Source organism: Acomys minous (assembly GCF_964271855.1).
Source record: "Acomys minous genome assembly, chromosome: 3".
Lineage (NCBI taxonomy): Eukaryota > Metazoa > Chordata > Mammalia > Rodentia > Muridae > Acomys > Acomys minous.
The window spans coordinates 25,008,818-25,025,244 of record NC_140485.1 but is presented as its reverse complement, the minus strand read 5'-3'; the positions used below and the strand labels follow the sequence as shown (position 1 = coordinate 25,025,244).

The window sequence follows — 16,427 nt, the reverse complement described above, 5'->3', positions numbered from 1 at the left end:
TTAAATATCTGTACCTCTTCATCTAGGGGGTAAGGCTTGTGAGATTTCCTCCATCCATATGGGCATGTAAACTGGTGGTCTCATTGTACAAATCTGATTTAGGTGACCATACTTTTGAAAATTCTCATGTATAGCTATCTTATTCGTGTATAGAATTATATCAAAACACAGATTGGACAAACAAGTGTCTCTTCAACTAATGGGCTTGAGGAAAGTGGTTATGCCTGTGTAGAAGAATGAAACTAGAGTTGGGTTTCTTTCTATATACAAAGTTCATTCAAAAATGGGTTAAAATCTTATTAGGACATGAGATTGGCATAGTCAAGCGTGGGAAGATGCATCAAGGTCTAGGCATGTAGGTGTGAGCTTTCTGAAAGGGAAAGACCATGCTGGTTCATGAAGTAATACTATGAAATGGTAAAAGGATTGCATAAGATTAAAACCTTTCTCCATAGAACTAAGGTAATTAATTGAGAAGATAGAGCTTTCAGTGTTGGATACACTTTTCCTACCTATGGATCCGATAAAAGATTAACATTTATCCTATATAAAGGACTAAGTAACTCAAATAGTAAATGGATTTAATGAAGTGAACTGACAGTTCTCAAAAGCTGAAGTACAAATGGCCAATAAATATGTGAAAAAAAAATACATCTAACAACATTGACCCACAAAGAAATTTACATTAAAACTACATTGAGATTCAATGCCAGGTAAACAAGAATGAGATTCATAAAGTAAGTGAGTGATACAATATGGAAAGCATTGTAGGAAATGGGAACTCTCATGTTTTGGTTGTTGCAAGAATGTGAGCTTGTCTAACTACTGCAGAAACCAGTCTAAAAGTTCCACCAAACATAAACAGAGATCTACTGTGTGATCCAGCCTCATGAATCAGGTGTATATACCTGAGTGACTCCAAGTTATTATACCATAAATGTTGTTGCATATACACATTTATTGTAGCACTACTCACAATTTCCAAATTATGGAATTACCCTAGACATCTTATCAAACAAGGAATGAAGAAAAGTATGGTGTATACACATAATATAGTTTAATAGAAAAATGAAATTATACTATTATTCATAAAGTATAACTAACTAGAAATCACCATTTTAAAATAAATGAAATTCAGAAAAACAAATATTACACACTTCCTCTCATTAAAGGTTCCTAGATTTTATAAAGATATGTACAATAATTTATATATACCATATATAATATATTATATATGTATACATTGCTATGAGAGCAGGAAGACTGAGTTTAAGAAGGAGGCATTCAAATAAAAAAAAAGAAGTTAAACTATATCTGTTCAAAGATTTCATGATGTTGTGTATTAAGAAAAAACCTAGGATCCAAACTTCCAAAACTAAACTGCTAGGACTAATAAGTCTAATAGAGAACATACAATTTGAATATAACAATGAACGTTAACTTCTCTTTACTAGCAGTAAACAATACAATAGATTGAAGATGACTTTAGAATCGATAATATCAAAAGTCACAAAATGCCCAGGAAATTCTTCACCAAAGAGGTGTAAGATGGATAAAGTTAAAACTGTGAAATTTGATGAACAATATCATAGAGATTTTTCATAGATACAACAGCATTTCATGTTCAAGAATCAGAAGAGTTACCTTCCACAAGAGAGCAGTTATCCCCCAAACGACCTGCTAATTGAGGATACCTCTACCATACACTCAGCTGGATGGATCATAAGCAAGTGTCAAGACAATGTTGAAATAGAAGGAAAAATGAGATGTTTATATCCCCATGTTTAAAAGCTTACTATATCCCTGAAGTACTGAAGATTATTTTTTACTGGCAAGAGGACAGATGTAGAAAAGATGACAGGAGCAGAACAAAAATGACAAAAAGAAACCTTTATGTTCATGCTTTGTTGATTTTGGACAAATAAGATGATTTGATATGGAAAAATATTTTATAATAATGCCAGAACAATTGCATATCTAAATACAAAAAAAAAAAGGCAGATTCCCTACCTCAAACTGCATAAAGCTACTCACTCAAATACACAAATGTGAGAGGGAAAACATACCATATTATTTGAGGAAACAAATGCAAATCTTTGTTCCTTTTGCTTAGGCAATGGACTCTTGAGACACTCGAATATAAAATATATCAGATCATTTATCACAGTTCCACAAGCACTAAAACTTTTATGATTTAATTTGTACCAGAAATATCTGTAAATTGTATATGTATATATACATATATGAATATATATTTATGATCTAGAATGCTCAGCCAGAATATATGTTGAGCTCTTACTATGATGTCACATAAATAATAGTAATAATAAGTAAATACATACATACATACATACATACATACATACATACATACATACTAGCAATAATAAACTCCGCAGCTTTTCAGCTTGGTAGAATATTTGATGCATCTATCTTCTAAGAATACATACAAATGTCCTGTAAATGTGTGCAAAGTTATAAAGCACTGTGAGAAATTCGGGAAGGATGTATTGAGACAGTGGGAGAGCTACCCCTAGCAGCCGCCTATTTTCAGTTTTTCTATTTTTACTTGTGTGCACACACACCACAGGTCAACTTCACTTGTCTTCTTCTATCACTCTTCAGCTTATTTTTTGAGACAGGGTCTCTCCCTGAATCTGGAGATCGCTGATTCCACTCCCCTGGCTGAGCTGCAAGCCACACAGAACCCATGACTTGTTTGCCTAACAATGAGATTATGGGCACACACCATTGTGCTTGGCTTTTTCATCTTCATTTTATCTCCCTCTTTCTAGTTCAGTTTTTTTTTGTTTTTTGTTTTTTGTTTTTTTTTTTTTTTGGTCATGCTGACAAGTATACAAGTTGGGTTGAAGAATTGGGCACCTATAGAAGGCACAATTTTCACTATATGCAAATAGATCATGCTCCATGGATGGGCTGTCTAAATATATTTTACTATATAAAGTTGAAACAATAAAGAAAAAGGTCATGTGTAATGACATTAAACCGGCTGTAAGTAGATATAGGAACCAATTTCCCATTCCCAACATCTGAATAAAGTTGGAGAAATGCAATGAAATGAGAAGATCCTTGGCATCCTTTGTCTAGATTATCAACTATTGACATTTTCACTATAGAACCATTGGTTAAATTCTAACTATATCTAGAACAATCTCTATCTGCATAAATAGCTATGATGAACCAACTATTTCATAAGGTTGCTTCTCCAGATGGTCAGGCTCACTGAGTTCAAAACTACTCCAGAACTGGAATATGTCTTCTGCCTTACAATCCGTCAGATCAAATGATCTCGTTCAGATAGTGGCTTCTGGATGAAATGTCCAGTGTTTGATCTCAGGGCCCCATAGTGCTGATGAAATTGCCATAAGAATGTCATCAAGTTTTATCGGTTGGGCTTGCTGAGCAACCACATTTATTTCTTTGGCAAGCCAATCACACACCGGGGAGTTTTACCTGTAAAATTTGTTCCATTTCATCTAATTAGATTTCCAGTGATGTATATCATAAGTTCCCTGAAGATAAAACTATCAAATGCTTCATGTGAGTTGGTGACTGATAAACATCTGGGGCTCGAGTATTATCAGAACTCTAGATGACACTTCTGTCCATTTTAATCTGGTGCCCTGAAGTCCATGTATTGAATCTGTTAGGTGCCATTTGCCTCAGTATCAGTATGGATCAGATGCTATGCTTTAGTTTAAACAAAATTATGAAAATCATGCAGTCTCTGTAATAGGATGTCTATCGCAGCTCACAGAACAGGTACTTAGACAGGAAGGAACAGATTAGATGTTAGTCAAATAAATAGAAAACTAACACTTCCATCCTCACGGTGTGTCATGAGATACTCAATATGAATGAATTGATTTTGAATTAAAAGATGTATTAGATAGTAGCCATATCATTTCTGAAAGACTAAGATCAATGTGTTAATAAAAGTAGCTTACAGAAGCACACATAAGACCAAGAGAGGATTTGAGAGTCGCTAATGTGTTTCAGACTTCAGTTCACTCAGTGCTAGGTATCTCAGTTTTCAAATCCATTTTCTACACTATGGAATCCCTTGACTAGGTGATAAAGATCACACACATTAAAATCTGACACCTCCCTGCTCCCACCCCCACCTCATACACACAAAATAGTCCAGGCTCTTCCCTTCCTACTTCACAGTTGTCTGTAGGGCCTGAGTGTTAACAGAGATATCACGTTGGGTTTTAATAAGGTGACATACATTAATTCACGTCAAGCCTGGCACACTGTGAGTACATAATTGCTGCCTTTTATGGCGTGCCTAAGCCATTCCTTTTACTTAGCTGTGAAAATAGAGAAGGGAGCGGAGAGTCATGACGTTTAGCTCTCTAAAAGGTATTTTTGCTTGACTCCCATAAAATTCTGCCTTAAATATATTTCGGTAAAAGTTTTAAGCATGGTTCCAGCTAGGAAAAGTACTCTATTTTCTTTTTGTAAGTAATTGTAATTCTTTCCTTTTTGATACATCTGAAAGATTTCCAGAGCCTTTGTGAAAATTCTCACCTTTTTAACAGGAAACATGAGGTGGGGGGAAGCACAGGCCTGGAACAGGGCCAGAGGCATTTATGGTCAGAACAGATTCACTGACAATGGGAACAAAACACCGTAATAGACCACCGACGTGTCTTCGCTCACCTTTTGACCTTTAATTGAAAGCCTTAAGGTAAGTAGATCCTGGAAGAAAGCAGGAGGCCGACTCACTTACCCCGCAGCTTAAATGGAGAAGGCTTCCTAGAAGCCTTCCACACATTAGGAGTCTCCCTCCTGTCACTCTAAGATGTTCTGAGTAAAGTAAATGCCAGAAATGGATTGATGAGGCCTTGACAGGCACCAGAGCTGGGGGAGCGGGAGGAGGTAGAAGGCCTTCAAATAACACGGCACACTGGGTCCTCCCAAAGGCGTATTTTATAAAGTCGACGTTTCAGACCTGGGACTTGCCTGGCTTCAGACATCTACACTGTTCTCTAGTATACAAATGTATAGACCATTTATGAAAAGTTCCATTCACTTTACTGTCTTTTTAATACAAATGGTCTTCATGCTTTCTGGAATTATCTATTTGAGGCTTCCAAAAGCAGATCCTAAGCACCGGTAGTTACTGCCAATGAAATTACTGAGAATCCTATAATTATCAGGCCTAGAAGAAGAAACTGATGAGAAAGAGGAAAAGCTGCATCCACACCACCATCTGACTTGTCAGTTTGACAGCTCACACAATCACACATCATTTTTCTGCCCTTTTCCCACAAGCATTGTCAAACTGTGCTATTTCTTCACTACAGTTCAGCCATAATTGCTATTAATCCTTTATAGCTTTCAAAGTTTCATCAAAAAGGCTCAAATGAATGGGAATAGAAAAATTTAATGGGCACTTGTGCAAATTAATAGGTTATTTGTTTCTGTCTCCAAATGAGATTAAATATTGTGAATTTATAAAATACGCAGGCATCTTGATATATGTGTTATAATAAAGTCACAAGAGTCAAAGAGCAATGCAACTGATGGAATATAAACAAATTATATCAATATACAAATTATATTAATACATGTAGATTGAGCTAAGTATCCTACTGAGACAGATAACCTTAATGACCATGTAAGGGATAACTAAGTTGTGCTGGGAGATCCAGATGCTCTCATAGATCTTGGATGCAATGAGAGAAAAATTACACATAAAAATACATACAGGGAGAATTCTAGATATTGTGGGGCCCTTGTATAGAGGAAATAAGGTGAAATGCTCTATGAACGGGTGAGTGACCCTGATGCTTTGGAGAGGAAGGGTACGATCAGAATAGACAAAGGACTAGCAACAAATGATTTCATACGGACTGACTGTGTTTGCAGTTGATGTTTATCAAGAGAGTTGGACATTTATCAAGCTATTGCAGAGACGGCGTGACATGACAAGTACTTCCTATTGGATGGGCATGGGACATATCATAACCATAAGGTGGAAGAGGGAGTAGTCACAGCCATTGCTAGACACCAACCCTTACTGGCTGCATGGAGCTGAGCAAGTTACCAACTGTCCCTGAGCATTGTTCACCTCACTGAAATGGGAATCATGCCTAACTTGAAGGGTTGCCTAAAGTCTGTAGACAACACATATGAACTACACCTAAAATATGACAATATTCAGGTCTATAAGAAAAACGATACATAATAACAATAAGCTTTCATGCTAAACTTTCTTATGTTATCCAACTGCATTTTAAAGATTATCCTTAACATGCTTGCAAGGATTTAGGCTTCTGGAGGGCAAAGAATGCGTGCTTTATTTATTGATACATCTTTAGTGACTAGTAGATTATCAGGAATATACTCTTTAACCAATCAAGATTCGTTTTGTTCAGTTCATGAGTGCGTGATGATCATGTCCAGGGCAGTATCATTTTCACTCACAACTGGCAGGACCTTTGATGAAGACTAATCAGTCTCTCTGGAGGAGGACTGAGGGTTGGTTAACAGAGGAGACAGAATCTTTGCCAGGACCCAGGACCTCGCAGATGAACTGAGATCAGTTTACTCAGAACCATGAGACTAGGTTGAGTTATGGAGGCATACATGAGAGACTGATGGATGGAGAGAGAACCAGAGCTTTGCAAGTGTCAGAAGATGGGATGGAGAAAGCCGAAGGAGATGCACAGTTTCTGTAAAAAGGTAAGGCATCCGTGATGTTTAAAGTTTTGATGCTCAGCACTTAAAAGGGCGCTGGCCTTAATTCACCACAGAGTGGTATCCAGGGAAAGTTAGTTTTTACAGGGAAGTAAGAGAGTCAATGATAAATCTGACAGGTGCCTGTAACTCTTGTTACTGTGTTTTCTATGTCAAGCACAGGGTGAAGAGTTTTGTGGACATCAGTTCTCTGAATCGTTTCCAGGGGCTGAGTGGGTGCATAGAAGGATTAGCTACTTTTACAGAATATTGGAGACGAAAGTCTCCTTATAAGCTGTATGTACAACCTACTTATGGCTTCAGGAAAGAGTCTTGGAGTGTTTTGGAGGTAATTTCAATCACTGAGATTTAGATTCCCTAAGACTTCATTGCTAATTTGAATATGAGTTATCATTGGAACATTTGGGAGAAGAAACACAAATTGCTCAAGAACTCAAATAAGTGATTATCATTTAACCATCGTAGCCGACCTATAATGCATGGCAAATTGATTTTTTTATTTTTAAGAAATACCTTTCAAATTCTTTCATGAAGTGGGGACTCTATAGAATTCCTTGCCAAATACCCTTAGTTTTATTTGTTGATTGGCCGCTATTTATTTACTTCTCAGGGAGGATTGCAAAAATTAGATTCAGTGAACTCCTCTAGTGAGCAAGGAGAAGGGGCCAGGGACAGGAGGGACCCATGTGATGCTGACCTCTGCACACTCAAAGCATCCATGCATCTTTGGTGCTTTCACATCAGTTTTGTGTAGCTCACATTTTCCTCATGAATTTCCCCTAGAAACTATTAAAATATAATCACTTCGATTCTCAGTGGTCTATTTTCAATTTAAAAATCTAAGTAGTGAAGTACTTTTTAGAATGTCCTCAGTTGACTCAGGAGATGAACTTTTAATGAATGTCCTTGCAAACTTCCCTTCCTCTCATTTATTCCAACAAGAAACACATCCTTTAAGAGAAGTTTCTGAGTGAATAGACCCTGTCTGTCTCTTTGCTTACATTTTATCTAATCATATTATATCATATTTGAATGTTAAATTGTCCACCAAATTCCCTTTAGGGTATGAGTTTTTATTTATGTCTTAGCCTCTACAGTCTCAAGGTCACTATGCCACTTAAGAGATTGATGGAAAGGTCATTCCAGGAGGCTAATGACCCATGCTTAGTTCATAGTTTACTTTATGAGGCTAGAGCAAGGCCTGTGTCCCACAGCCAGCATTCATACAAATTAGCCTCCATTTATCAGGAAAGCCTGTGCCCCAACCAGAAACATTAGATTTCTCACTAGCCTTTATTCATTAGACAATGGTGACTATAGAGACAAAGGTGTGGAATGCATTTTAAATCAGGGCTCCAGTAGGCAACTGCAATTTTTAGGCATCCATTAAACTTGAATGTGAGGCTTGTTGATGGATCAGAAATTGTTTTTATATAGCTGCATGGAATTTGCATTTCGGTATTTGGTCTCACACGATTTTCTAGGCTCTTAGGAAGGAAACAAGGACATGCCTTCTTCAGTTTTAGCCTTTGCAATCTTTGTCAGAGATTTCTACTCTTGGTATGGCTTGGTCAGTGTTTATAAACGGAATGAAAATTATGTCTCTGGGATATTTTAAATCACAGAGTACAAGAGCTATGTTTAAAATGTGCATTCTGCTCTAAGTTCACCGGGGGCATCTTGCCACTTAGAAATGCTGCATCCACACACAAATCAGTATTGAAGTCATTCAGCAGGCAAGTGGCCTTCCTTTGTTCTCTAGCCCAGGGTGACCTGCTTGCAGACAGAACAGAGATGAGCATATGTGTGCATGCAGTGAGATTGTCATGACATACACATATGTGATGGGTACAGGTGAGGATGCCCAGAGTCATTTCTCAGCAGATTGTGTGTCTTTGTTTTTTCACTAGAGACTCAATAGTTCTTTTTTCTCCCCAAGTCAGTTTTTCTCTGTGTAGCCTTGGCTGTCCTATACTCTCTTTGTAGATCATGATGGCCTTGAACTCACAGAGATTTCCTGCCTCTGTCTCCCTGAGTGCTGGGATTACAGGTGCACACTACCGAGCTTGGCTGGACTCAATAGTTCTTGTAGCTACCTGTGACCAGAACTTTGAAATTTAGTAACGTGGGTCCTGATCCAGAGTCTGCTAGTCAGTTACATTTCAAGGGAATTTTAGGTACTATAAAGATGGCTGTGCTATTAATGAGTTGCCCCACTTGAGACCCATAACATGAGATAGGGCCTACCCCTGACACAGCTAACGGTATTCTGCTATGCTTGTAGACAGGAGCCTAGCATAACTATCATCTGAGAAGCTTCACCCAGATGATGGAAATTGAGTCAGAGACACACAGCCAAATATTAGGTGGAGTGTGGGAAATCCTGGGGAAGAGGAGGAGGAAGGATTAAAGAAGCCAGAAAGGTCAAGGCCAGCATAAAAAAATCTACACAGTCAACAAACCTGGGACCGTAGGTGTCCACAGAGACTGAACCACCAAGTAGAGAGCATGCATGGGACAGAACTAGGTCCTCTGCACAAGTGTAACAGCTGTGCAACTCAGTTTTCATGTGGAGCCTCTAACAGCAGGAGCAGGGGCTGTCTCTGATCCTGTTGCCTACCTCAGCATCCCTTTCCCCTAACTGGGCAGCCTTGTCTAGCCTCCATAGGAAAGCATGTACCTAGGCCTATTGCAACTTGATGTGCCAAGGCTGGTTGATATCCATGAGAGGCCTCCCCCTTGTCTGAGCAGAAAGGGAGAACAGGAAGATGGGGAGGGAGGGACTGGGAGGAAAGGAAAGAGAGGGAGCTGGATTGTGAGCTGCATGTAAAGTAATTATTAATTAATTAATTTTTTAAAAGAAAAGAAAGAAAGCTTTTAAGTCTCAAGACCCACAGTTATATGTCCTGAGCCTATCACTGCAGCCCCCCCCAAGTCATTTTTTTTTAATTTATTCACAATTATCATGTGAAAATAGAACCAAGCCCGAGCCAGCTGGTTGGTAAGAAGAGTGTCCTCAAAGTTGAGGGCATGGAAAGTATAAGGAAATATTTTACAGTAATAGCTTTCTTGGCTCCAGGAATAACAGGTCCATGTGTGTGCATAAGGCTGTCCCTTAGCTGGCACACTGAAGAGTTGTCTTCAGGGCACATAGCAAGCTCACGACTTCCCCTGGGGTGGAAAGTGTATGATATAGCCCGAGTACAAAGTCAAGGCTCAGACATGACAGAGGAGACCAGCAACTAGATGGTTCTCACTCCAGCACTGACAGCTACAGCAGGCAGATGTTCATTGCCCTGGAATAATCTCAGCGTGTGTCAGAATGGATGGAGACGATCAATAACAACGTTTAAAACTTCCCGTAGCCGGTGAAATTTTGAGTGGCCTTGGATAATAGAAATGAAAAGAAAGGAAAAGACTTTGTAGGCCTTGCCTTTGAAAAGTGGGTTCTTTTTTTCCCCCTAGTATTAAAGAGTAGGCTACTAAACAGAACTGATGTTCCAAATGAATGGTGGCAGTAATTTAGCCATAACATAAAGTAAGGTAAAGATTGGCCCTCGGGCCCCATTCATCTGCAATATATTAGAGTATTGAGCTACGCAGGATATAAGTCTCTTTTCCAAGGAGCTCGCCACCCCTCAAATAGCATACAGCAGTGCCAAAGGTCATCGCAGATGGCGGTCACAAATTAGCTTTCCCTTCAACCACCTTAAACAAAAATATCAGCCAGTGAGAAATAAAATTTTAACTAAATAAAAAAACAGCAAATGTATTGGTCTAATAACTAATGTGTCTGGATATTTCCTGACATATTCATGATACTCATTTTCATGTAGAGACTGAGGAGTATCTAGGAGAGTTACTTAGAGGGATTTGATAGGGAGATTTGGAAAGATAGTACTTGCTGCCAAGTTGTATTAAAAAAAACAGTAACAAAAACAGCGAAACAAGACGGACAGTTACCAAACATTTGATATGTGGCACTACCTCACTGAATTTAATCAGCACAACAAATGTAGCAGGTAAGTACGTATTCATTATTTTAATAGGCTACATTATCAGTGTGTAAAAGTTAAAAAGCAACTTGCCCACCGCTAAACAGCTAATGTGACTAAGACCGACCTGAGAGCAATGTCTGTCTGACGCTTATTTATACATCCTTAGCCCCAGCTGCTCCCACCGTGAAGAACTGTTTCTCCACTCCTGCCTACAAATGACTTCCGTGCACAATAGTTAATCTAGTAACATGAAGACAGTCAAAATTTAAACGAGTGATGCAGTGTGTACCTCCTAACATATGGGCTACGCAACACCCAGGCTGAAAGCATGCTCTGCTTAAGTGTGAGGAACTTATTCACACATGTGTGGGGCATCTGGGGCACTGAACTCATCAGAGGGTTAGTGCAGTTAATTAAAGGGTAACGTGTGAGCGTGGGTAAAGCAGACAAAACGGCCCCTATTAGAAGGCAGGGCAACGGGAAGCAGAGGTTCAACTATACAGATGTTAACATCCCTAGGAAGCTTTGGTCACATCTGGTTTCTTCCTTATCCCATGCACCTAAAGCACTGGGGGCTGCATCACAATTATTTGCATAAAAATCCAAAGGCTACTGTTATTTCAAACCCTAAAACTGTTTCCCATTCCCTTATTTTAAAAAAAGTCAGAGAGAAGAAATAACCGACTTGTGGTTGGCTTTAAGTCATCGCGATTTAAGTTTATTGACAACTCATAACGGAAATGGATGCAAGTGGATTCCTTTGCATGGAAGAGTTCCCACCCACCTGCCTCCACACCCTGGCTTCCTACAGCAGCTGGCAAGGATGAGGCTCTGTGGGATCCATAGGCCATTTGACTTTAAGTGCCTTCACACGCTGCTGTCAAACCACCAGTTAAAATCCGCTTAGGCTTTCACCAGGAGGCTGACCAATTTTCTTGGATTACAGTCAGCCAATAAGATTTGTGATAAACCAGAGAACGTAGATGATCTGAGAAGGGCACTTGAATGCATTAAGATAAAATTAATCTTCGTCTAAAATCATGTTATACTTTTTCTCAAATATAAATCTTCAGTTAAGGGGAAAGTTGACATGTCCTTTTCCAGCATTGTTTACTCTCATCTTTAGTGTTTATTCATGTTCTGTCTGTGTGTATGGGGCATCATGTGTGTATGTGGCGTCATGTGTGCATACGTATGTTCTCATGTGTATGGACACATGGCTGTGTGTGCGGTAGGTGATGTCACAAGATGGCACACATAATTTTGATAGCCTACTGTGGGCCTTTTATATGATGAGGCACCTTTTGAAAAATTTTAATTCAAAAGAGCTAAGGGAAGAAGTGGGTATATCCAAGTAGGTGAATATGGACATGTACAGAGGGGTGTTTGGAGCACAGCCAACCAAGCGTCATCTCCATGGTAGAAAAGCAGTACCCAATCACCAGGGTAACTTAGCATAGGATTTTTCTATGCAAACCTAGACAGTCCAGAGGCAGTGGAAAAAGAAATTACTTTAGGAATGTGTATGGGGCAGTCAGGTCATGAATCGGGGATTAGGAAAGAGGTATATGGAAAATGAGAGACTTACTTGAATGTTTTCTTCAGTCTAATCAAGAGATGCACAGGCTTACCGATGCTGGTGATGACTAAGCAGAGGATTTGCCATCTTGTGGACCAGGGAAGAGTAAATCAAATTACTATATTTGCATGGTGCCAAGTTACAAGAGGGCCTAGAAAGCTCCCAGCTAAGAGAATACTGGGTGGGTGGCAGTGACTGCGGAGCAGGCTAAAGAGTTCTGAAGGAAAGCAGAAGGCTTTCTGAGTTCGCTGGTGCTGGGCCAACATCATGAGGAGACAAGTTAGATCCTCTTAACAGGGATGGAGCAAAACATGTTCCCTGATTCAGACTTAGGCCTTCAGTTTCCACCCCAGTGTTACTAGTGGTCAGATATGTGTGGTCTCCCTGCCCTCCCCCCTTCCCCTCCCAGCCCACCCCCACCCCCCTCACCCCCGCCGGTGGAAATGAGTGCTCTTTTACATTCCCAATTGTAGCAAGGTAACATTCAAAAGGATGCAATGGAACAGATTATAGAGGGATACACTGTGTCAAGACTGGCAGTGGGTCACTGGCTCTGATTATAGTTTGGAACTTCCATTTATAGGGTTCAGGGGAAGAAGGAATTTGGTTAAATCTGAGTGCAATGTGGATAATTCTTTGTTCTGACTGATAGATTAGGTCATATAATTGCATATGTTCCCTGCCATAATGCATCTGATTTTTTACTCACATGCATGCTAAATTATGAATGGGCATAGGATGGTAAACGGGGGGTGGGGTGGGGGGACTCCCTGAAAGTTTATTTGTGGGCACAGTTTTTGGTTTACTACATAGACACCCAAAACCGTTTCATACTGTATTGATCATTCTACCATCAAAACATAATTTTTTTGGAAATATTTCTGAAGAGAAGTGTGAAATCAATGTTTGTTAGGACGGCAGGAAGCTAGGCCATTGTCCAAAGAAGAGCGTATTTGTAGCTCCACAGGCATGGATGTTCAAGGATGCTGTGCACATTGTTGTGCAGATGGAAAAGACAGACTAAAAAAGCACATTATGAGAAGAGGGAGATGTGCTCAGCATAAACCGAGTAGAGCCAGCAAAGCTTGTCTCTGTACTTTTCTGCCTTAATTTTTCCCTTAGAGACTTTCCCACATAATTGGTTAGATGATCTGAAGGCAGAAGACCAGAGGCAGGGGGAAAACAGATAACCTTGAAGGAAGGAGGGTTGATGGGGCTAGAGAGATGGCTCAGAGTTTAAGAGCACTGGCTGCTCTTCCAAAGGTCCTGAGTTCAAGTCCCAGCAACCACATAGTGGCTCACAACCATCTAGAATGAGATCTGGTGCCCTCTTCTGGCGTGCAGGTGTACTTTCAGGCAGAACACTCTATACATAAATAAATAAATCTTAAAAAAAAAAAAGAGGGTCGATAATATCTAAATCTTTGCAGATGAAAACTACTGTTCAGGGTTCCAACAGAAGCTCTTCTGAGGATATGTTTTATTCTGTTGGGTCTTTTAAGATTCCTTAATGTAAAAGAGAATGTTAGGCCAGACATGGATGTGAGTAGCAAATGGCTACCTAAATGACCAAAGATAACACATGATAAATTTTGACTCACAACCTGCAATATCTTGTTCACCACAACCTCAGAAATCCCCATGAGTGGGGAATCATAGAGAACTTAGTGTAAGCATAGCTTCTTGGAAATTGTGGTTCACAGTTCCCTTCTTGGTCTATGATTAACTTTTTATAGATGTAAAAGTCAAAAATCGTCTTTGTGCCAAAGTCTTAGAATGTGCTATAGCTGAGGTTGAGTAGTCAGGAAAGCAATCTTCAGAAGAGAGAAATAATTGAGAATTGAAGGGAAAAAATTCTACTTCCCTGTTGCATGAAATATGTTAGCCATCATGATTCATTATTTGTTCTCTCTCTCTCTCTCTCTCTCTCTCTCTCTCTCTCTCTCTCTCTCTCTCTCTCTCCAGCATTCCAGCATTTTCTTCTCTCTGACACAGCATGTGTGCAAAACAAATATCTAAAGTTAAAGTAATGAAACACATCCATTGGATGGCATACAGAAGTAAAGGCAGTAGGTGATGAAGATAGCAAGCATCTCAACTAACCAAAACTACTCTGCGTGAGTCTCCATCCTCTTTTAATGACTCTAATTGCTTATTTCCCGGTTATTAAATTGTCTCCTTAAACATGAATGCTTATTTCAAATAATAGTGGAGGCCTGAGTAAGCAAACGGGCATAACAAAAACTTGATTAGTATAAGAACATAATGCCTTTTGTCTTTGGTAGCATTATTCTTATCATTTAGGAACAACCAGAAATAACCAAAGTATTTTAGACAATTTTCAAGGTATCTAAATATTAATGGATTTAAAAACACATAAAAGATAATTCTAAATATTTCTGGAGGAATACAGAACCAATTTTGTATAAATCTTATTAAGAGTGTAGAAATATTTAAGAAAATATTATTATTGCAAACAGGAAATCTTAATTTTTATCTTAGAGTTTTGGATTTTTACCACGGACTGTTCAATGACTTTTTATTATAATTTACTTAATTATAGTAATGTCATATTTCTTTCTGGAAGCTTTCATCCTTCTAGCCCTTTTACAACATACTTGAACTTTCATTTTAAACAAGAAAATACAGAGTCCCAAATGCATTGTAAAGCAGAAATGATAATTATGATGAAATGTCTGTATATAAGCTAAGCAGATTTCAATATTACCATTTCCCTTTAGCTACAGAATATAAAAGTTCTATTTTATGTAGGTTTGGTCAAAATAATGGCTCTGAAGAACCTGGGTTTCAGACGATTCAGTAGTAGTCAAAAATTATTCCAGAATATAAGATAGATAGATAGATAGATAGATAGATAGATAGACAGATAGATGATAATAGGGATATAATGTATCTCTTCTCTCTGTCTCTCTCTCTGTCTCTGTCTCTCTCTCTCTCTCTCTCTCTCTCTCTCTCTCTCTCTCAGTGTTTCTCCCATATTTAGGATAAGTATTCCAATAATAATAATCTTATGAAGCGGCCACAGAGCTTGTCATGCTGCCATCTGATTTTGTAATTTTGTTACTCAGCACACTGTTTAGCATGCAAAGCTTCAGATGAGCTGCTTGAGTTCAGAAGTTCTCAGGTTTAAATACCTGCAGGTTAAAATAACGTAACTACTAACCAGAAGCTCACCAGGAAAACCAAATGGTCATTCTTTAAACAGTGTCTCTTTCCTCAAAGTTTATATTGGAGGAATGGTTTGGAATAAGGCTGAGTGCCATCCAATGAACTATTTTGAAAGAAACAAAAATAAAGAGTATAGCAAAATCAAGGTTGTCTAAACAAAACAGGGTTTAATGACCAGTTCAGATTAAACCAATTGGCTGTCAATCAAACCAGGAGAATTCCAGATCCAGAATGAGCTCATCAGCATGCCCCTGTAGAGACATCACCACATGCTTCAGGTACATGCTGGTATCTGGCATGAGTCTCGCTTACCCATAGATTAAAAGTGACTTTTCCCAGAGCCTCACATTTAACTATTAAGAACTGTTCATTCACAGGCATATCTCTAAGCTCAAAGAGAAGATGGGGTGCACCAAATACTGTCTCCTGACAAAATAACAGTTTTATGAAGTCGTGTCTATCAGGAACAGAATAAAGGATCTAGTAGATGAAGGCACACTTTAAATACATTGATGGAGACATCAGGTAGATGGGTTAGAGCAAAGCAGGAAAATCACCTCCATGGCCTCAGCTGCCGTGTTTAATACTCTTAGCTTTGGCTTGATGAAGCATCAGAAGGCCGGGAGCAAGAGATTTATCCGTAACAGATGTGTGGAACTCCCAGGGGTGAGTCATCTATGACGTCAGGGACAGGGCTGGATTTCCTTTCTTTAGGGGTTCTGTGTTTCTTGAGAAATGGAGAGGTATGTGGTGATTAATAAGTGAACTTTCTTAACTGTAGTAATAGTTCAAAATACACATATAAATAAAAACCATCACATGATATATTCTCTAAGTTACATAATAATGGCATTAATTATATTTGTTAACCGCATCTTCTAAAACCTAGAAAAACCATAAAGTCTCTCAATGAAGCTATAATTGCAAAGATG

General features: G+C 38.9%; 1 long non-coding RNA gene across 1 annotated transcript in view; it reads right to left on the bottom strand.

Annotated features, from left to right (window-relative positions):
* Window positions 1-16,113, bottom strand: part of LOC311594009 — a 41,089-nt gene extending 24,976 nt beyond the window's left edge. Inside the window, exon 1 of the long non-coding RNA XR_014777900.1 lies at window positions 16,053-16,113. This is a non-coding gene — a long non-coding RNA (uncharacterized lncRNA). The remainder of the gene's footprint in view (window positions 1-16,052) is intronic.
* Window positions 16,114-16,427: the final 314 nt, after the last annotated feature.